At 45.0% G+C, this 22,808-nt stretch overlaps 1 protein-coding gene across 1 annotated transcript in view; it reads right to left on the bottom strand.

Moving 5' to 3' along the window:
- Positions 1–22,808, bottom strand: part of LOC135526681 (ephrin-B1-like) — a 147,768-nt gene that overhangs the window by 123,507 nt on the left and 1,453 nt on the right. The gene's annotated exons all lie outside the window — the stretch shown is intronic.

Genomic DNA, 22,808 nt, shown 5'->3' with positions numbered 1-22,808 from the left:
GTGGGGCTGTATGGCTGTGGGGCTGTGGGGCTGTGGGGCTGTATGGCTGTATGGCTGTGGGGCTGTATGGCTGTGGGGCTGTGGGGCTGTATGGCTGTGGGGCTGTATGGCTGTGGGGCTGTATGGCTGTATGGCTGTATGGCTGTGGGGCTGTATGGCTGTGGGGCTGTGGGGCTGTGGGGCTGTGGGGCTGTGGGGCTGTGGGGCTGTATGGCTGTGGGGCTGTATGGCTGTGGGGCTGTATGGCTGTATGGCACAACATGGCAGCAGCACAAAACATGGTACTAACATTATTGGACAAGACAACAGCACAAACAGGGAGACAACAATACATCACACGAAGCAGCCACAAATGTCAGTAAGACTGTCCATGATTGAGTCTTCAAATGAAGAGATTGAGATAAAACTGTCCAGTTTGAGTGATTTGAGTCGCGAGCTGCAGCGAACTGAGAAGAGGAGAGACAAGTGGCGGACTGGTCGTCGTGACCACCGGTGGCCTGAGGGTCGTTTTGGCCTGCCGTGAATAGTCAACTTGAGCAGTGATAATATAGCAAGCAGGAACGAGATGAGGGAGAATAGTGATGGGTCGTTTGCGAACAAAGAGCCAGCTCTTGTAGATGAATGTTGGGAGCTGGTTCGCATATCAGAAGAGCCAAATCTATTTATAAAAATATTTTTTAAATTAAGATATGAATAATCAGTTCTGACTGTCTTCTCAGACTAACAGCCTCACTTGTTGTTCCTGTCAATCAGACACACAGTGTCAACCAATGAACCAAAGATGTGTGAGGAAGGGACGAGCCAACTCACTCACAGTCACACACTTAGCAGCCGAGGAGAGAGAGGAAGGTCAGCTGTGAAATCAACAGCTGGAAAATGAGTCGGAAGCACAGTAACATTGGATGCATTTTAATAATGTAGACAATGGTAGAGCACAGTGTAGAATTTGCCAAAACAAAATCTCATATAAAGCTGGTTCTACACACAACCTACACCAGCATATGCGAACTGTGCAGCCAACAGTGAAGCGAGCTGCAGCGGAGCTTCAAGAGACTAGTAGGCCTGCTAGTGATAGTGGTGGAGCCAGCACCTCCACACGTGGAGATGGATCCACTCAGTCAAGTGGCCTGCTAGTGATGGTGGTGGAGATGTATCCACTCTGTCAAGTGGCCTGCTAGTGATAGTGGTGGAGCCAGCACCTCCACACGTGGAGATGGATCCACTCAGTCAAGTAGGCCTGCTAGTGATAGTGGTGGAGCCAGCACCTCCACACGTGGAGATGGATCCACTCAGTCAAGTGGCCTGCTAGTGATAGTGGTGGAGATGGATCCACTCAGTCAAGTGGCCTGCTAGTGATAGTGGTGGAGATGGATCCACTCAGTCAAGTGGCCTGCTAGTGATAGTGGTGGAGCCAGCACCTCCACACGTGGAGATGGATCCACTCAGTCAAGTAGGCCTGCTAGTGATAGTGGTGGAGCCAGCACCTCCACACGTGGAGATGGATCCACTCAGTCAAGTAGGCCTTATCTGCCACCCACAGCAACAGTCTTCTATGGACCAGTTTATGCCAAAGTCTATGTCTGTAGCAAAACAAGGCCAAATTGATATAGCATTGGCTAAAATGATTGCCACCGATTTCCAGTCATTTTTGATCATGGAGGACAGAGGTTTTAGAAATTATAGCAATAATCTAAATCCAATGTACACAATTCCAAGCAGGAAAACCCTTTTAGAATCACTTATTCCACAACTGTTCGAGAGCACACAGGCTTCAGTGTGGGAAAGAGTCCAAAAAACTACTGCAGTTTGCCCTACCACTGACTGCTGCACATCAAGGGTAACCACTTCTTACAGGTCAGTTACATGTCACTTCATTTCACTGCTTTGAGCTCTGCGACAGACACACCTCAGAGAACTTGGCAGAGGAACGGTTGAGAGTGGCCAGAGAATGGCAAGTCGATGGAAAAGTGGTCTGTTGTGTTAGCGACAATGCAGCTAACATAACCAAAGACATGAACATTTTAAATAGACCCATCATCCATGTCTTGCCCACACAATCAACATGATTGTAAGAGATGCTCTGAAGGTGATGAAGCCCACTGTGGACAAAGTGAAAGCAGCTGTGGAATGCTTCCCCAGGAGCACAGTAGGTGCTGAAAAACTCAAGTCTACACAAAGCCAGATGGGGATGCCTGAGCTGAGGCTTAAACAAGACTGCACTACAAGGTGGAATTCAACATTTTATATGTTAAAGCGGTTTCTTGAGTCAAAAGATGCCATCATCTCTCCCCTGGTCATTGTCAATGCACCTGTTGATGCTCTGACCCAAGAGGAATGGGAGGTGGTGGAGGAGGTGTGCAGAGTCCTGGAACCCTTTGAGCAGGTCACTGTGGAGATCAGTGGAGAGATGTACAGTAAGCACTTATTACTACATCGTTATTTAATCCAGTGTTATATATGTATATGAGCAGTAGATGAGAATGTAATATCAGTAGACAAAACATGAACCTGAACTAATAAGTTACTGTTCTCTCTTTTCAGCTATGTGACAGCCTCAAAAATGATACTCCTGTGTAAGGGTCTGCAGCCAATCACAGCCAGCCGCCAGAGAGAGGCAAACGTAACCACAGGACATGTGACAGAGTTGGACACTCTATGTTCATCAATGGACAGAAAGTTCCACAGAATGGAATATAATCACGTGCTATCAGAAACCGCTGCACTTGAGGTTTAAGAAGTTAGTCTTCAGTGATGCCAGAGCGAATGATGAGGCTCTTCAAAGAATAACCTCAGCAGCAGGGAGGGACAGCCCCATCAGTCAACTGGCTCAGGCACCAGGGCAACAGGAAGAAGAGGGAGGGACAGCCCCATCAGTCAACTGGCTCAGGCACCAGGGCAACAGGAAGAAGAGGGAGGGACAGCCCCATCAGTCAACTGGCTCAGGCACCAGGGCAACAGGAAGAAGAGGGAGGGACAGCCCCATCAGTCAGCTGGCTCAGGCACCAGGGCAACAGGAAGAAGAGGGAGGGACAGCCCCATCAGTCAGCTGGCTCAGGCACCAGGGCAACAGGAAGAAGAGGGAGGGACAGCCCCATCAGTCAACTGGCTCAGGCACCAGGGCAACAGGAAGAAGAGGGAGGGACAGCCCCATCAGTCAGCTGGCTCAGGCACCAGGGCAACAGGAAGAAGAGGGAGGGACAGCCCCATCAGTCAACTGGCTCAGGCACCAGGGCAACAGGAAGAAGAGGGAGGGACAGCCCCATCAGTCAACTGGCTCAGGCACCAGGGCAACAGGAAGAAGAGGGAGGGACAGCCACATCAGTCAACTGGCTCAGGCACCAGGGCAACAGGAAGAAGAGGGAGGGACAGCCACATCAGTCAACTGGCTCAGGCACCAGGGCAACAGGAAGAAGAGGGAGGGACAGCCCCAGCAGTCAGCTGGCTCAGGCACCAGGGCAACAGGAAGAAGAGGGAGGGACAGCCCCATCAGTCAACTGGCTCAGGCACCAGGGCAACAGGAAGAAGAGGGAGGGACAGCCCCATCAGTCAACTGGCTCAGGCACCAGGGCAACAGGAAGAAGAGGGAGGGACAGCCCCATCAGTCAACTGGCTCAGGCACCAGGGCAACAGGAAGAAGAGGGAGGGACAGCCCCATCAGTCAACTGGCTCAGGCACCAGGGCAACAGGAAGAAGAGGGAGCAGATGGAGCAGAAGCACCAGCAGTAGTGCCACAAACGTCTGCTGTTTGGATGCTGTTTGACAAGAGAGAAACTGGGGATGCAACACGAAGGAATCCCTAAAGGAGGTCCAATCCTATTTGGAGGAGCCCTCCTACAAAGATCTGCAGATCCTTAGAGCTGGTGGAAGAACAAGGCCTCTGACTACCCACGGATTACTAAAGACATGGCAGGGAGACTCCGCATAGTGGCCACATCCGTTCCCTCTGAGAGGGTCTTCTCGAAAACGGGACAAATAATTACTGAGAGAAGAAACCGCATCAGCCCCTTGAAAGTGAGGCAGCTTGCATTTCTGAATGCAAATCTCTCATAAAAGCAAAAGATGGTCAGCATTTCTGTGTGCTGCTGGTTATAACATGGCAATAAAGAAGAGAGAGAAAAGAGGGACCAGTTTAATGTTTTAAGTGGGATGCTGCAGTTGTGCACATTGTTATTTATTTTTCTTTGATATGGTGCAATATTCCATTATTATGTTGTTCAGATTGTATTCACTTTGAATTGTTACATTTATATGCACTTTGTTTATATACAGTCATGGCCAAAAGTTTGGAGAACTATTCATTTCCACAAAGTTTGCTGCTTCAGTGTCTTTAGATATTTTTGTCAGATGTCACTATGGAATACTGAAGTATAATTACAAGCATTTCATAAGTGCCAAAGGCTTTTATTGACAATTACATGAAGTTGATGTAAAGAGTCAATATTTGCAGTGTTGACCTTTCTTTTTCAAGACCTCTGCAATCCGGCCTGGCATTCTGTCAATTATCTTCTGGGCCACATCCTGACTGATGGCAGCCCATTCTTGCATAATCAATCCTTGGAGTTTGTCAGAATTTGTGGGGTTTTGTTTCTCCACCCGTCTCTTGAGGATTGACCTCAAGTTCTCAATGGGATTAAGGTCTGGGGAGTTTACTGGCCATGGACCCAAAATATTGATGTTTTGTTCGCTGAGCCACTTAGTTATCCCTTTGCCTTATGGCAAGGTGCTCCATCATGCTGGAAAAGACATTGTTCGTCACAAAACTGTTCCTGGATGGTTGGGAGAAGTTGCTCTCAGAGGATGTGTTGGTACCATTCTTTATTAATGGCTGTGTTCTTAGGCAAAATTGTGAGTGAGCCCACTCCCTTGACTGAGAAGCAACCCCACACATGCTTTACTGTTGGCATGACACAGGACTGATGGTAGCGCTCACCTTGTCTTCTCCAGACACGCTTTTTTCCGGATGCCTCAAACAATCGGAAAGGGGATTCATCAGAGAAAATGACTTTACCCCAGTCCTCAGCAGTCCAATCCCTGTACATTTTGCAGAATATCAGTCTGTCCCTGATGTTTTTCCTGGAGAGAAGTGGCTTCTTTGCTGCCCTTCTTGACACCAGGCCATCCTCCAAAAGTCTTCACCTCACTGTGGGTGCAAATGGACTGACACCTGCCTGCTGCCATTCCTGAGCAAGCTCTGTACTGGTGGTGCCCCGATCCCGCAGCTGAATCAACTTTGGGAGACGGTCCTAGTGCTTGCTGGACTTTCTTGGGCGCCCTGAAGCCTTCTTCACAACAATTGAACCGCTCTCCTTGAAGTTTTTGATGATCCGAAAAATGGTTGATTTAGGTGCAATCTTACTGGCAGCAATATCCTTGCCTGTGAAGCCATTTTTGTGCAAAGCAATGATGACGGCACGTGTTTCCTTGCAGGTAACCATGATTGACAGAGGAAGAACAATGATTCCAAGCACCACCCTCCCTTTGAAGCTTCCAGTCTGTTATTCAAACTCAGTCAGCATGACAGAGTGATCTCCAGCCTTGTCAACACTCACACATGTGTTAACGAGAGAATCACTGACATGATGTCAGCTGGCCCTTTTGTGGCATCGCTGAAATGCAGTGTAAATGTTTTGGGGGGATTCAGTTCATTTGCATGGCAAAGAGGGAATTTGCAATTCATCTGATCACTCTTCATAACATTCTAGATATATGAAAATTGCCATCATACAAACTGAGGCAGCAGACTTTGTGAAAATGTATATTTGTGTCATTCTCAAAACTTTTGTCCAAGACTGTATATTAAAAGGTTTACTTTAAATGCAAATGTTTAATAGCATTCTTTTTCATTACAAACCAATGCATTTTTAAATACATTGTGGTTAAGTTAGAGTTTGATTTCATTTAATAATTTAATTAGAATTGTTTTAACACCCATCATAGTCAAACTATTGCAAACTGTTTGACTTGAAAAAATACAAAACATTGTTTTTAAAGAGCTGTTGGGAGCCAAAAGAGCCGGCTGGCTCACTGGAAAAAGCCGGAATGCCCATCACTAACGGAGAATCCATGCATCAGGCGTGACTATCACTCTCTCGCTGCAGTGTTCTCGCGCCAAAAATGACATCAGCTCTCTCCCCGATGCACATAGCAACCGTCTACCTGCTTCTCTACCGATAACATTTTAGACAAATCAACCGTCTACCTGCTTCTCTACCGATAACATTTTAGACAAGTCGCACGACGAAATGAAAGGTCAGAAAAGGAAAGGTGGAGCAGAGAGGGAGAGAATAAAGGCCACAGACGCAGCTAAATGCTGCAAAATAAGCGACATGTTCACCAGTAAGGAACCAGGTCAGTCAAAAACACACACTGACACACAAACACGACACCCATCATGGCTAGCTACAGTACATACACCTTAGCCAAATACATTTAATCTCAGGAATTCACAATCCTGACATTTAATCCTTGTAAAAATTCCCTTTTAGGTCAGTTAGGATCACCACTTATTTTAAGAATGTGAAATGTCAGAATAATAGTAGAGAGAATGATTTATTGCAGCTTTTATTTCTTTCATTACATTCCCAGTGGGTCTGAAGTTTAAATACACTCAATTAGTATTTGGTAGCATTGCCTTTACATTGTTTAACTTGGGTCAAACATTTCGGGTAGCCTTCCACAAGCTACCCACAATAAGTTGGGTGAATTTTGGCCCCTTCCTCCTGACAGATGTCTATGTGTCAGGGGAGAAGCTCCAGGTGGTATCCGATTTTAACTACCTTGGCATCATACTTGATTCTAACCTCTCTTTCAAAAAGCATGTGAAAAAGGTAATTCAAATAACTAAATTCAACCTAGCTAATTTCCGATTTATACGAAATTGTTTGACTACAGAGGTAGCAAAACTGTACTTCAACTCTATGATACTCCCCCACTTAACATACTGCTTGACTAGTTGGGCCCAAGCTTGCTGTACAACATTAAAACCTATTCAGTCTGTCTACAAACAGGCTCTCAAAGTGCTTGATAGGAAGCCCAATAGCCATCATCATTGTCACATCCTTAGAAAGCATGAGCTCTTGAGTTGGGAAAACCTTGTGCAATACACCGACGCATGTCTTGTATTCAAGATCCTTAATGGCCTGGCTCCCCCTCCACTCAATATTTTTGTTAAACAGAAAACCCAGACATATGGCAGCAGATCCACAAGGTCTGCCATGAGAGGTGACTGTATAGTTCCCCTAAGGAAAAGCACCTTTAGTAAATCTGCATTCTCTGTGAGAGCTTCCCATGTCTGGAATACACTGCCATCAGACACACATAACTGCACCACATATCACACTTTCACAAAATGCTTGAAGACATGGCTAAAGGTCAATCAGATTTGTGAACATGGTCCCTAGCTGTGTGTTGCCGCTTTCCATGTTGTCTGTAGCTTGTGAGGTGTGGAAACACTTTGTTGCTTTTATGAATTTTGTCTTGCTGCTTTTTGCTCTATGTTGCTCTGTCTGTATGCTACGTCTTGCTTGTCCTATGTTGCTATGTCTTGCTTGTTCTATGTTGCTATTGTCTATATTGTAATTGTTTTTAATAACCTGCCCAGGGACTGCGGTTGAAAATTAGCCGGCTGGCTAAAACCGGCACTTTTACTGAAACGTTGATTAATGTGCACTGTCCCTGTAAAAATAAAAATAAACTCAAACTCAAACTCAGAGCTGATGTAACTGAGTCAGGTTTGTAGGCCTCCTTGCTAACACACGCTTTTTGAGTTCTGCCCACAAATTTTCTATAGGATTGAGGTCAGGGCTTTGTGATGGCCACTCCAAATACTTTGTTGTCCTTAAGCCACAACTTTGGAAGTATGCTTGGGGTCAATGTCCATTTGGAAGACCCATTTGCAACCAAGCTTTTACTTCCTGACTGTTGTCTTGAGATGTTGCTTTAATATATCCACATAATTTTCTTTTCTCATGATGCCATCTAATTTGTGAAGTGCACCAGTCCCTCCCCTGCAGCAAAGCACCGCCACAACATGATGCTGCCACCCCCGTGCTTCACGGTTGGGATGGTGTTCTTCGGCTTGCAAGCCTCCCCCTATTTCCTCCAAACATAACGATGGTCATTATGGCCAAACAGTTCTATTTTTGTTTCATCAGACCAGAGGACATTTCTCCAAACAGTACGATCTGTGTCCCTGTGTGCAGGTCAAACCGTAGTCTGGCTGTTTTATGTGTGACGGATCTTGTTGAAAGGAGTGGACCAAAGCGCTGCATGGAAAGTGTTCATGATATTTATTTTCAAAAACACTCAAAGAAAATAATAAAAGTGAAAACGAAAGCGAACAGTTCTGTCAGGTACAGACACTAAACAGAAAACAAGATCCCACAAAACACAAAAGGAAAATGACAACTTATATGTGATCTCCAATCAGAGACAACGATAGACAGCTGCCTCTGATTGGGAGCCACAAGACAAAAAAAAGAAATAGAAAACATAGAAATCCACACCCTGACCTACCCAAACATAGAGAATAAAAAGGATCTCTAAGGTCAGGGCGTGACATTATGGCGGTATTGGAGCAGTGACTTCTTCCATGCTGAACGGTCTTTCAGGTTATGTCAATATAGGACTAGTTTTTTTGTGGATATAGATACTTTTGTACCGGTTTCCTCCAGCATCTTCACAAGGTCCTTAGCTGTTGTCCTAGGATTGATTTGCACTTTTCGCACCAAAGTACGTTCATCTCTAGGCAACAGAACGCGTCTCCTTCCAGAGTGGTATGACGGCTGTGTCGTCCCATGGTGTTTATACTTGCGTACTATTGTTTGTACAAATGAGCGTGGTACCTTCAGGCGTTTGGAAATTGCTCCCAAGGATCAACCAGACTTGTGGAGGTCTACAAATTGTTTTCTGAGAACTTGGCTGATTTCTTTTGATTTTCCCATGATGTCAAGGAAAGAGGCACTGAGTTTAAAGGTAGGCCTTGAAATACATCCACAGGTACACCTCCAATTGACTCAAATGACGTCAATTATCCAATCAGAAGCTTCTAAAGCCATGGCATCATTTTCTGGAATTTTCAAGCTGTTTAAAGGCACAGTCAACTTAGTGTATGTAAACTTCTGACCCACTAGAATTGTGATACAGTGAATTCTAAGTGAAATAATCTGCCTGTAAACAATTGTTGGAAAAAATGACTTGTGTCATGCACAAAGTAGATGTCCTAACAGACTTGCCAAAACTATATTTTGTTAACAAGAAATTTGTAGAGAGGTTGAAAAATGAGTTTTAATGACTCCAACCTAAGTGCATGTTAACTTCCAACTTCAACTGTAAGTAGCTAATAACAGCGACACAAAGGCCGGTAGGCTAAACAGTTTGCACGTCTTACATCTTCGTGGAGGAAGATGATATCAACGAATGCCACATAGTGAGCATAATATAGCATTGAAGGCAATATGTTTCATATATTAAAACAGAGTAAACCTCGACTATGGACTTGCCAGCTTTCGGTCATGACTCATGCCACATAAATTAAAGCTAGGGAAAGTGCACATACACTGTACAGCGAAACAGGCTAAAAGTAATACACAAGTAATACACGTTTAGGTTATTTACAATCTTAATCTCATTCTGCAGAGCAACCAGATGTGCGCACACACACAGAGACAGTGAGAGACAGAGAGAGAGAGAGAGAGAGAGAGAGAGAGAGAAAATTGAGAGAGAGACGTGGAGAGAGAGACATAGAGAGAGAGAGAGCGAGAGAGAGAGACATCGCGAGAGAGAGAGAGAGAGAGAGAGAGACATCGAGAGAGAGCGAGAGACATCGCGAGAGACATCGCGAGAGAAAGAGAGAGAGAGAGAGACATCGCGAGAGAGAGAGGGGGGGGGGGGGTTAGAGCCAGTACAGGGAAAATTGAAAGGGACAGCGAAAGCACAGAAAATCCATTTGATTATTTTGCCCGTCCTCAGCCCAAGGATTTTGACTTATTTTTTCAGTACCACCCAAAACAAACCGCTCAAAGTGTCATCCCCAATGTATTCCAGTCCAAAGATGGCACAAACACAAAATGGCTGACATACAAACGAGTAACTCCCTCCTTGCTCTGCTCAGGATGTCTTGCATTCGCAAAACCTTCAGCCAGTGATTTGTCAAAGGAGGCATGCAGGCCTGGAACATGCCCATCAGAGAGTATAGGAACATGAGAGAAGCAAGACCCATAAGAGAAAGTGCAGAAGCCTTTTTCCTCAGGGCCAACAAAGCAGACATCTGTACCCTTCTGAGTGATAATGTCAGTTCAACGAGACCAGGTCAGAAAGAGGAGGCAGGTCATGGAACGTGTGATTGATGTAGTTAAAGTTATTGGTAAATGTGGGCTTAGCAGCAGAGGACACAGACACAAAGCTGCATATAACTTGGATAACATGGCCATCTGTAACGGATTTCCTCCTCTTCGTCTGAGGTGGAGTAAGGATTGGACCAAAGCGCAGCATGGTAAGTGTTCGTTTCCTTAAAGATTACGTCATGAACTGAACACTGAAAAACAAAACAATAAACGATGACGTGAATTTTAAAAAACTAAACAGTACCGTGTGGCCCAAACACTCACACGGAAACAAACACCCACGAACAAAAAGTGAAACCCAGGCTACCTAAGTATGATTCTCAATCAGGGACAACAATTGACAGCTGCCTCTGATTGAGAACCATTCTAGGCCGAACTCAAAAACCAACATAGAAAAACCAACATAGACTGCCCACCCCAACTCACACCCTGACCATACTAAAACAAAGAATAAAATAACAGAACTATGGTCAGAACGTGACAGTATCCACCCCCCCAAAGGTGCAGACTCCAGCCGCAAAACCTGAACCTATAGGGGAGGGTCTGGGTGGGCGTCTGTCCGCGGTGGTAGCTCTGGCGCGGGACGTGGACCCCACCTCACCATAGTTTTTGTCCGGCTCCTCAACCGCCCTCGTGGCCTCTTATGAGCGGCAACCCTCACCACCGACCTCGGACCGGGGACCCTCGCCACAGGAGATTCCGGCAGCACCGGACAGGCAGGAGACTCTGGCAGCACCGGAGTGAAGGGCGATTCTGGCAGCTCCTGGCTGACTGACGGCTCTGGCGGCTCCTGGCTGACTGACGGCTCTGGCGGCTCCTGGCTGACTGGCGGCTCCTGGCTGACTGGCGGCTCTTGGCTGACTGGTGGCTCTGGCGGCTCAGGACAGACTGGTGGCTCTGGCGGCTCAGGACAGACTGGTGGCTCTGGCGGCTCAGGAGAGACTGGTGGCTCTGGCGGCTCAGGACAGACTGGCGGCTGAGGACAGACGGGAGACTCTGGCGGCTCAGGACAGACGGGAGACTCTGGCGGCTCAGGACAGACGGGAGACTCTGGCGGCTCAGGACAGACGGGAGACTCTGGCGGCTCAGGACAGACGGGAGACTCTGGCGGCTCAGGACAGATGGGAGACTCTGGCGGCTCAGGACAGACGGGAGACTCTGGCGGCTCAGGACAGACGGGAGTCTCTGGCGGCTCAGGACAGACGGGAGACTCTGGAGGCTCAGGACAGACGGGAGACTCTGGCGGCTCAGGACAGACGGGAGACTCTGGCGGCTCAGGACAGACGGGAGACTCTGGTGGCTCAGGACAGACGGGAGACTCTGGCGGCTCAGGACAGACGGGAGACTCTGGCGGCTCAGGACAGACGGGAGACTCTGGCAGCGCTGGGCAGGAGGAAGGCTCTAGCTGCGCTGGACAGGCGGGAGCACCTGTAGGGAGAAGACGGAGAGACAGCCTGGTGCGGGGGGCTGCAACTGGAGGGCTGGTGCATGGAAGTGGCACAGGATAGACAGGACCATGCAGGCGCACTGGAGCTCTTGAGCACCGAGTCTGCCCAACCTTACCTGCTTGAATGCTCCCCGTAGCTAGGCCAGTGTGGCGAGGTGGAATAGTCCGCACTGGGCTGTGCTGGCGAACCGGGGACACCATGCGTAAGGCTGGTGCCATGTACGCCGGCCCGAGGAGACGCACGGGAGACCAGATGTGTAGAGCCGGCTTCATGGCACCTGGCTCGATGCCTACTCTAGCCCGGCCGATACGAGGAGCTGGAATGTACCGCACCGGGCTATGCACACACACCGGGGACACAGTGCGCGGTGCCTTCCCGGTGCCTCTCGCTCTCCGGTAAGCACGGGAAGTTGGCGCATGTCTCCTACCTGCTTCGCCACACTCCCCGTGTGCCCCCCCCAATACATTTTTGGGGCTGCCTCTCGGGCTTCCAGCCACGCCGCCTTGCTGCCTCCTCGTACCACCGCCTCTCGGCTTTCGCTGCCTCCAGCTCAGCCTTGGGGCGGTGATATTCTCCAGCCTGTGCCCATGGTCCCTTGCCGTCCAGAATCTCCTCCCAAGTCCAGGAGTCTTGTGTTTTCGGCCGCTGCTGTCCGTTACCACGCTGCTTGGTCCTCTTGTGGTGGGTGTTTCTGTAACGGATTTCCTCCTCTTCGTCTGAGGAGGAGTAAGGATAGGAACAAAGCGCAGCGTGGTAAGTGTTCATGACATAATCTTTAATGAAACGAACTGAACACTGAAAAACAAAACAATAAACGATGACGTGAATTAACAAAACCGAAACAGTACCGTGTGGCCCAAACACTCACGCGGAAACAAACACTCACAAACCAAAAGTGAAACCCAGGCTACCTAAGCATGATTCTCAATCAGGGACAACAATTGAGACCTGCCTCTGATTGAGAACCATACTAGGCCGAACTCAAAAACCAAAGTAGAAAAACAAACAGACTGCCCACCCCAACTCACGTCCTGACCATACTAAAACAAAGAATAAAATAACAGAACTATGGTCAGAACGTGACACCGTCAATCATGGCAAGTTTCTTGAGCTCATATTGTTGCTTAGCAAATATGATGTCTGCCTACAAGAGCATGTTAGTGATTGCATTGAGAAGAGCAAGAAGCAGATGGGGAGTAAGGGAAGAGGGTCCTTGGTAACTATGACATCCAAAACAACATCAAATAAAGTCATTGAAGTCATCAGAATGTTGATTCGGCAGACAATTGCTGTTGAAGTGAGGAAGGCAGGGATGTTCCCAATACAACTGGACACAACACAGGATTTAACATCCAAAGACCAGTGTGCAGTAGTTCTGCGATATGTCACTGATGTTGTCCACGAGAGACTCATTGCGGTCATTGACTGCACAGTACTTTGTGGACCTTGTGAAACAGACCTTTGAGAAGGTGGACAGAGATATCAAACAGTGTGTTGGTAATGCAACAGACGCAGAAGCTAACATGCAGGGACATTACAGGGGCTTCTCTGCATCGCTCACAGGAGAGTCTCCTAACCAAGTACCCACATGGTGTTACTCACATGTCCCCAACCTTGTGCTAACTGACACCACTGGGTTTGTTGTGGCAAGTCAATCCCTTTTCTCACTACTGAATGACATTGCAGTGTTCGTTCGAGATTCCTACAAGCGCATGAAGCTATGGGAGGAAACCAGTGAGGACAGGAGACAGACGGCTTGATGTAATTGCTAAAACATGCTGGTGGGCCAAAGACAATGCCTAAAGGAAAGTATTTGGAAGCTTTGCAAAGCCTGACCAGATGTGGTCATCACTATGGAAAGAATTGAAAAGGATGTGACCATAAAACCTGCCATCCAAAGCAGGGCCCAAGGGTACAAGGATGTTCTCCTAAAGTATGAAACCACAATTACAGCTGAGGTTTTTCCTCAGGATTTTTGAGCAGACGTCCCCTCTCTCTAAATACTTGCAAACTAGTGGCATGGATGTCATAACAGCACAGCACTTGGTGGCGGGAACGGAGGATAACCTGAGAAAGTATGCCCGAGACTTTGAGGGAGTGAAGAGGGCAGCAGACGACTTTGTTGATTGGGCCATTGTCATTCTGGAGGAGCAACAGGACTGATGCCGAAGCTCAGACTGCTTTCCCAGAGAAGAGAGGGAAAAAAAGAAGAGAAAACCAGGTGAGTTGGCAGAAGACGAGCCCATTGCTAATGCAGACATGGATTGCAAAATCAAGACCCACAATGTGGTACTGGACACTGTTGTTGAATGTATTCACTGCCATTATGCAGCAAATGCAGTGCTGTGTGCAGATGTCTCCTGCATGAATCCAAAGCATTTTCCTGAGATCCGAGAAAAGGGCCTTCCAAAGACAGCCATGAAGGAGCTCAGCAAATGCTTACTGGAATTTGATGATCATGCAACTGTTGAGGCATTGCAGGCTGAACTGATCAGCCTTGCACAACAGTGGGAAAGACTGAAACGGTCACCATTGGAGGACCCGGGGCCGCCGCCGCCAGTGATGAAACAGGGGAAGGCTTTGAGGATCCTGGTGAAAGTGTGGAGTTGGTGAGCAGAAGTTGTTCTACATGTAAAAACTGCCCAATATGCTGCTATCTTCTCCTGTCTCAGGACAATCTGCTCACGGATGCGTATCACATCATTGGTTTGGGCTAAAAGTTCCTCATCACCCTATCCATCACTCTGGTGGCTTGTGAGAGGACCTTCTCCACCCTGAAATTCATGACGAACCGCCTAAGAACCTCCCTCACTCAAGAGAACCTTGAAGCGTTCCATTTGATGGCAACAGAGGAGGAGATTATTATGGGACATGACAAAGATGACATCATTGACAAGATGGCAGAGAGCAGTGAGTTACTGCGCCGCCTACTGGTTTACTAGTGATAATTACTTACGGGTTACCCTGAAGTAGCTATGCTATGACTCTTCCTTAACAGGCTGACAAGGGGGAAAGGAAATATTCTGTGCGTTAAAGCTTTTGTACAGAGGCATGTTTTTGGGACTTTCGTATTATACTTGCAGTTATGTAGCCAATGTTCAGTTTCATTGACTCAGTGTATAGATGTGTTTATTTTTGTGCTGTTTGCTTTATGGACACCAGTGAGTGAACATTGTAATCTACATTTTTTTGTAGAGGAGTGCTTTTTGACTTTTGTATTATAATTACTTACATTGTTGTAGCTTATGTTCAAGTTCAGTGAATGTGTGAAGTTCTTTTTAAATATTTTTGATATGCTTGATGCATGAATATAAAGATAATAATTTGAACATTTGAGCTAACTCTGTATATCTCATTCTCTTTTTAAAAAGTGTAGGCTAATTGTTTTGTGTGCTTAGCCTTGTACATTTGAATGTGCTATGATTGGTGTATTCCTAGAGAGTTTATGAGGGTGCACCCATAGACATAGCATACCTTGAAAACTCAGTGTTCAGATCCCGTAACTTGTTGGTCAGTCCCAAATGTTTGTATTTTGTAATGTGGATAACTCTCTTAACCAAATTAACATAGTGGCCAAATGTATAACTAGTTTGGTACCCGTTAGATCAACAAATAGGGTAGCCTACAAAATTAGCGGTCTGGTGGTTAGGGTGAAGAGGGTGGCCTGGGATGGAGTCAAATTCCCGGCCTAAGTTATTGTTTCAGTCCGCCCCTGATGTGTGTGTGTTTTGGGGACCTTTAACAGAATGTGACTGGCAAAACAGAATGCATCCCGTAACATTTTAACATGGAAATAGCTGTTCTATCATTCAGCCTACAGTAGCAGCCAATGTGTGGTGTTCAATGTAGGCCTACATTCCATGAGACATTTGAAAAAATCATGCAGGAGTTGACATGAACATGTTTATCCCCTTGTCCTTCAGACAAGGTGACTGAAAATGTTGTTGTGTTGTTTGATGCAAGAAACCACTTTACAAAATAAAATGCCTTATTATTCCCATACCATTATTACAGAGAATCAGACAAATTATACTACTCTCTGTCTATTGGCTACTTAGCTTATTCAAGCCTGTCTCAAAATACAACACTGCCACTTTAAGACAAGAAAAAGCTCTTTACCTGACTCGCTTTCAAAGACGTCTAGAAATGTACACATTTTGTGCTCTTGTAGGAAGCAATCACTCCTCCATTGCTGACCATAAATGATCTATAACTGGGCTAATAACTCAGTAACTAGCGAAGGATATGAACTAAATGTGGACACGTGGCTACATGCAGCTCTTGCTTTGATCTCAAAACGAGCACATCTACACACGACCACAGCTTTATACACAGTCCAGTTCAAAGTGAATGGCACAGATCCATATATGGCAATGGAATATAGGCCTACTGCAGCTCTGATTGGTTAGGCCGCACCGGTCTGTGTAGAGTATGGACTGAGTCATGCATCTGTCTGTGTAGAGTATGGACTAAGTCATGTAGGCTGTCAGTGTAGAGTATGGACTGAGTCATGTAGGCTGTCTGTGTAGAGTATGGACTGAGTCATGCATCTGTCTGTGTAGAGTATGGACTGAGTCATGTAGGCTGTCTGTGTAGAGTATGGACTGAGTCATGTAGGCTGTCTGTGTAGAATATGGACTGAGTCATGTAGGCTGTCTGTGTAGAGTATGGACTGAGTCATGTAGGCTGTCTGTGTAGAGTATGGACTGAGTCATGTAGGCTGTCTGTGCAGAGTATGGACTGAGTCATGCATCTGTGTGTGAGTGTTTGAGTGAGTGAATGTAGGGCTGGCTGGTATAACGCATTTTACCATATACTGTATTTTACTATACACTGTATTTTACTATATACCAGTATTGATGCACAGACCGGTATGGATTTTACTTTATCTTTTGTCTTTTGTTACCAAGTTGTGGCTAAAATAAATTGTGTTAGCTGCTAATGCTAATCGCTAGCTAGTTAGCGTACTGAGTCAGCACAAACGTAGCTAGCTAATACAGCTTAATACCAGTGCTGGTGTAGGCCTAAATCAGCATGTTGTTTGAGCAACAGTATCTTCTAAATCAGAGAGGAATAGACTAAGCATGAATATGTTACTAGATGAAGATAAAACCCTTAAAGTGGCACTCCAGTCTCCTTTTCACCTCATTTATCACCTGATTTACATATTGCTGCTCAATATGGCAACCAGAGAATGGGGTAGCTACAGCTCAATATGACTACCAGAGAATGGGGTAGCTACAGCTCAATATGACTACCAGAGAATGGGGTAGCTGCAGCTCAATATGACTACCAGAGAATGGGGTAGCTGCAGCTCAATATGACTACCAGAGAATGGGCGAGTGGGTGTGGAAAGGAAAGTAGTGGGCGTGTGGAAAGGCGTAGGTGTGTCAAATCGCTCTGCTATAGGTTAGACGGTTTTGATTGAGCTGTGCTTTTTTTCCTCCTGTTTCTTACCACGCAACTACCGTACACTAAGCTACCATACATTACATTGAGCTACCATACATTACATTGAGCTACCATACATTACATTGAGCTACCATACATTACATTGAGCTACCATACATTACATTGAGCTACCATACATTACATTGAGCTACCATACATTACATTGAGCTACCATACATTACATTGAGCTACCATACATTACATTGAGCTACCATACATTACATTGAGCTACCATACATTACATTGAGCTACCATACATTACATTGAGCTACCATACATTACATTGAGCTACGATACATTACATTGAGCTACCATACATTACATTGAGCTACCATACATTACATTGAGCTACCATACATTACATTGAGCTACCATACATTACATTGAGCTACCATACATTACATTGAGCTACCATACATTACATTGAGCTACCATACATTACATTGAGCTACCATACATTACATTGAGCTACCATACATTACATTGAGCTACCATACATTACATTGAGCTACCATACATTACATTGAGCTACCATACATTACATTGAGCTACCATACATTACATTGAGCTACGATACATTACATTGAGCTACCATACATTACATTGAGCTACCATACATTACATTGAGCTACCATACATTACATTGAGCTACCATACATTACATTGAGCTACCATACATTACATTGAGCTACCATACCACAACAGTTTGCACTTCTGTTATGAAGCCACACGATGAGACTGAGTCATATTTCACTGTTATTTTTACACAACAACGATTGTACATTTTGGATTAAAAGCACTGATGATGGGTGTACTGTTGCTTCATGCGTTGTATGTGTGTGCTTCGTGTGACTGTCATCCTGATACTAGGTAGATGTTGCCGGACAGTAGTGCTGTCAAGCAGGACGTTCATGCCCTCCCCATTGAGTAGACTGTATGTGCATGTATCAAGGTGACATCTAGATGGTTATCAATATTAGTTATTTCTTGTATAGGCTGCTATCCTACTTGAACTAAATAAAATGGCCATATTAGCGTCCTCCTGTGTACCACCGTCAGGTGTCAGGTCAGCAGGCCTGTCCATACAACACAGGTGCACTCGTGGCCTTCTTATCGACTCGTCTTGCAGCCTAATCCGCCACACAAAATGGTCTTGAGTGGCAACAAATCTGCACAATAGCTGATTCGCTTTCTATACACCCCTCCTTTCGACACACCCACTCACCCGTACTCATCTCCATATTGGGTTGCTTTTCAACAGGAAAAGTACAAAAATCACTCGAGGACGTCTTGAATGAAGCCAAAGATTATAGGGTCCCACTCCCCTGGGAAACGCTGACCAACACTTTGGTTCTTACCCTGTCACAATAACGCCTCAATAGAGATTAGTAGGATATTCTAATTCCTAATTCTATGAACACCTCCCTGGCTTTTTCATTCGTTGTCATGTTAAACAACACTGTATTCAAAGTGGCCACTATTGCCCACTGGGCACAGACTGGTTGAGTCAATGTTGTTTCCACGTCATTTTAATGAAATTATGTTGAACCAATATGGAGTAGATGTTGAATTGACGTCTGTGCCCAGTGGGTACATTCTAACTATATAATTAGAATAATCATTATATTTCCATGATTACAACAGTTCACGCAATTGTTTTGATCTAAATCCCAAGTCAAATCGCAATTGCAATATTTGGTTAAAAATAACACCTAGATTTTCTGCTCATATCATGCAGCCCTATGTGCCAGTGTGTAAATGATCTCAAATTAAATCAATTTCTGGTTGAAGTTGAATTCAACAGTGTCATGACGTTGGCCTGGGGGTAGGTTTATGACAGTCATAAATACCTCTTTCCCCCTTTTTCCTCTCTCTACCCTACTGATGTTACATTTGCAAAACCCCTGGTTAACATAGAGATTCTGGGAACATCAGAAGGTGGGGGGAAATGAACTATATTCTGGTAATCCGACCAATTGAACACATGCGGTGGTACTTAATGAATATGAAGTCAGTTCGGTTGTCATCTGAGACATTCTCATCAATGATAAGATGATAAAAACTCTACAGTGGAGAGTCTACACATCAGAGTTATCGGATTCACATGGAATTGTTGTTCAATTTAAATGTTTGAATATGAAATTATTCGTGATGGGATGAAATGTGCTTTTAGCTTCTAAAATGTGAGATTTGGGTTTTCATAAGTTAGGGCTCTGCTCAATCAGTGGCCCGCCCCTGTGAAGGGACATGGGCTATAAAACTTTTCAAACACGCCCTCCTCTCCCGTCCTTTATAAAGCCTTGACGACAATATAACCTCCTGTCCGAGGATGTGAGGACGACGGTCCGATGTCAGAATGGTTCAGATAATAACTACAGAACGAAGCCAACATCAGCGTGAGCTTTGGTTGCGAATGGTATGAACTTTGAACTCTTATTCACTACAGAAGTGATACCTCCTAGCCGTTGAATTAGCAACAGCAGCTGCAAACGCAGGTTAGGAAGGAACAGAGTGAGTATCCCATCTACCACACAACAACGTTACTACAACGTATCCAATTGACCACCAGAAACATTCTTCAAAGGACAAAGGACTCGGTTTGGCAACACGGCCTTCCATCTACCACCAACCTACTGAAGCGCAGCTCAGAGTAAATATTTATTGCATTTTCCTTTTCCAAATGGGCGGTAATTTAGAATGCATAAGATACTGTATTTACGATGGCACAGCTTCGCCCTTTGTTCCTCCGTCTTCCCGCTCTTTCACTCAAACCCAGCCCTTGTCTTTTGTGTAAACAGCAGTCATATCTGTTCCGCCCGCTAGGGACGTTTTCCTTTATGACATAATTTGCAATCAAGTTATGATTAATTATGTGTATGTGTAATTCTGTGTGATTAGTTAGGTATTTAGTAAATAAATTATGAAACCCAATTTTGCATTGCTGATTCAACTTGTTAGCCGGGGTTCGTGCAGATAACCAACAATTTACAACTTTCAGATGAGACTGAATTAAGGTGACGATTAATATTGACTGCTATTGATGTAAAATATTACTAGGTCTGTAAGAGTTTATTCGGAAGATAACAGCTCTATAAATATTATTTTGTGGTGCCCCGACTCAGTAGTTAATAACCTTTACATGATTAGCTCAATCAGGTAATATTAATTACGGAGAAATTATTTTATTGACTAGCATGTCATATCACTTAATCCGGCATAGCCAAAGACACGACAACAGTATAAAACAATCAGAATGGAGAATGACCCATTGAAATCACTTAGAATGTATGTCATTGTAGAGAATTTGGCAGTACGCCCAATCAGCCTCACAACTGAAGATCACGTATAACCACGCTAGGCCAGGACCTCCACATCTGGCTTCTCCACCTGTGGGATCATCTGAGACCAGCCACCTGGACAGCTGATGAAACTGAGGAGTATTTCTTGCTGTAACAAAGCCCTTTTGTGGGGAAAACCCATTCTGATTGGCTGGACCTGGCTCCCCAGTGGCCTCCCAGTCATATGAAATCCATAGATTAAGTCTTAATTTATTTATTTAAATTGACTAATTTCCTACGATGAACTGTAACAGTTTCCTGCTGCGCATCAGCTTGGCAATGATCACCCGAACATTCAGAATACTCTGTCCATTCTCCATATTTATTCTATTAGCTGTAATCTACGGAGGTCAGCAGAGGGAAGACAGGACAGGGGAGGGGAGGGAGAGGATGGGAAAGGAGCATCAGGAGTTTTGTTCTTCTGCCCTTGCCACTGACACATGGACCCTAGAGGTCAGACAGAGGAGAGGTCAGTCAGTGACACTGACCCCACAACAAAGACCAGACTTCACTGATCAGTTAACATTGACGGTCACAAAAATGCACACTGTTGTGCTGGTGCATTGCCAATCACAGTTAGTTAGGCCTAATTTATAATTCTGAATGTCATGAGTCTGCAGTTAAATCATGAACTGGAATATTAACAATTAATACCTTGTGCCTTTACCAAATGCGGCAGAAATTGGTTTCCATAAACGGGCCATGTGATGTGGGTGTAGAGAGAGAGACTCCGTCTAGTGTGAGTGATAAATGTTACCAGAACACATTATTATACTGCCAGTAGCCTCGATAAGGCTCTCTGGAACTATAATTAGGAAAGTGTGTGTGCTTGCAGCCCTAGCAAGCTGCTCAGCGCGTGCACAGGCACGGCTTTCTATGTCGCCAGGGAATGTTCAGAGTTCGAGACAAACTGGAGAGATGTTTTATTTCCTTGAGGGAGTTGAGCGAGCTGGGAGCTAGCCTACAGTACACCTAGACCCACCACCGTTCGCTGGTGGCTTTTCCTCTCATTGCACCATAAGGTGGGGTGTTAGAGAGGAAAATACAGCACACATTGGGCCTCTGTTAAAGCTTAGATCAGGGGTCTTCAACTTTTTCTTGCCCAGGGACCCCCTCCCAGGCAAAACGGCGACCCAGGGACCACCATCATACGTTAGAAATTGTAGCCTGGGAGGTTAGACCGTTGGACTTGTAACCGAAATGCAAGATCGAATCCCCGAGCTGACAGGGTAAAAATCTGTCGTTCTGCCCCTGAACAAGGCAGTTAAACCGTTATGCCGTTATTGAGAATAAGAATTTGTTCTTAATTAACTGACTTGTCTATCTAAATAAAGGTGAATGAAATGGCAATTTTAAAACTAATAGATTTGGATCGTTTTTCATTATTTTGACCTCCCCATTATGTCATTGGAAGAGGAAGTGTAAACTCTAAACATAGCCTATTAGCTAGAAAGGTAACCCTAAACACACTGTCGCTAAATGCAGCTGTTTATCTGGTTAAACAAAGGTTAGGGTTACCTGCTGCACTGGTAGCCTATTTGCGGGTGCTTTTTCTGAACCTTTTTCAGAAACAATATCAGATACGCCAGTGAGTGTAATGTGCTCAACATTAGGAGTTGAGAAGTAAAGTTGACATCATTAGAAAGAAGATATTCTCCTATTTTCAACTGCCCGGTATATCATTCAAAATTCGTTTTATGTTGTTGCTAGCGATATTCATTTAAAAACTAAATTAAATACAAATGTATTTTTTCCACTTTAGAATTGTTCAAGAAAAATACATGGAACCCCTGCAGTACCCCTGGCTGAATACCACTTGCTTAAAGCTATAATCTTTGGTTATTACATCAATGTTTTGGATTTATAAACAGGGATGGAATTTATGTTTCTTTGGGCACTCGCCAGCTGGGCTAGTAGACTGTAATTTTTACTAGCCCAGGTCCTAAATATGTGCCATGTAATATTTGAAAGGACAAAATGTCACTAGCCAGGCTAGCATATTATCTTAATTTAAATCCATGCTTAAAAATGAATGATTACCTATATACCCATTCATTCTTGAAGAATATAACTTCTAAATGCCTGACGAGCGTACCCCATCAGAACCGAAAATATAGCGTAAGTCTGATTTTCTCCAATATTTGTAAACAAAGTAAACATAAACACTGTATAGACTCGAAACATGGTTAAAACTATAATGTTGATATACTGAATGGTCAGTCCTTACA

Source organism: Oncorhynchus masou, chromosome 32 (assembly GCF_036934945.1).
Source record: "Oncorhynchus masou masou isolate Uvic2021 chromosome 32, UVic_Omas_1.1, whole genome shotgun sequence".
Lineage (NCBI taxonomy): Eukaryota > Metazoa > Chordata > Actinopteri > Salmoniformes > Salmonidae > Oncorhynchus > Oncorhynchus masou.
The sequence above is the reverse complement of the archived record's forward strand: the minus strand, read 5'-3'. Positions and strand labels throughout refer to the sequence as shown.